The following is a 527-nucleotide window of genomic DNA, read 5'->3' as shown; positions in this document are numbered from 1 at the left end:
ACAGCAACACCCACATCTCCAGGCCAGGGTCGTCTCGAAGGCCCTCCTGTCCTCTGGGCACCGGGTAAAGGGACGGGGGCTGGGAGGTGATCAGAAAGGACGCACAAGCATTTGCTGCCAGTGCCCGACTGCTCCACACCCAGAGTAGGAAACCAGGAAGACAACCGACGGGCAGATTTGTGGACACAGGCTCCCTGGGCCTTGCTCTCGGGGCCCTGTCAGGGCTAGGAAAGCTCGACTGGGGTGTGGACTCCCCCAGGTCGGGCAACTTTACCTTAACCAGCTTCAGGGAGAGCCCACACCAGGAATGCCACCTGAGATTCAAAGGAGCAGCAGCAACCAGCCAGCCATGCCGAGGGTCACTCATGCCCGACACGGAGCGGGGAGAGCGGTGCGCTGCCTGCAGAACCCTGGACCGGAGCTGCCGAGCAGCCGGCCCTGCCCTGCTCTGGCCACTCCACGTGCTGCAGGGGCCGGCCCACTCATAAGCCAGGCTGATTCTCACAGGCTCGACCGAGACCAGTGCC

Source organism: Myotis davidii, unplaced genomic scaffold (assembly GCF_000327345.1).
Source record: "Myotis davidii unplaced genomic scaffold, ASM32734v1 scaffold249, whole genome shotgun sequence".
In the NCBI taxonomy this organism is placed as follows: Eukaryota; Metazoa; Chordata; class Mammalia; order Chiroptera; family Vespertilionidae; genus Myotis; species Myotis davidii.
This window is presented reverse-complemented; position numbering follows the sequence as displayed.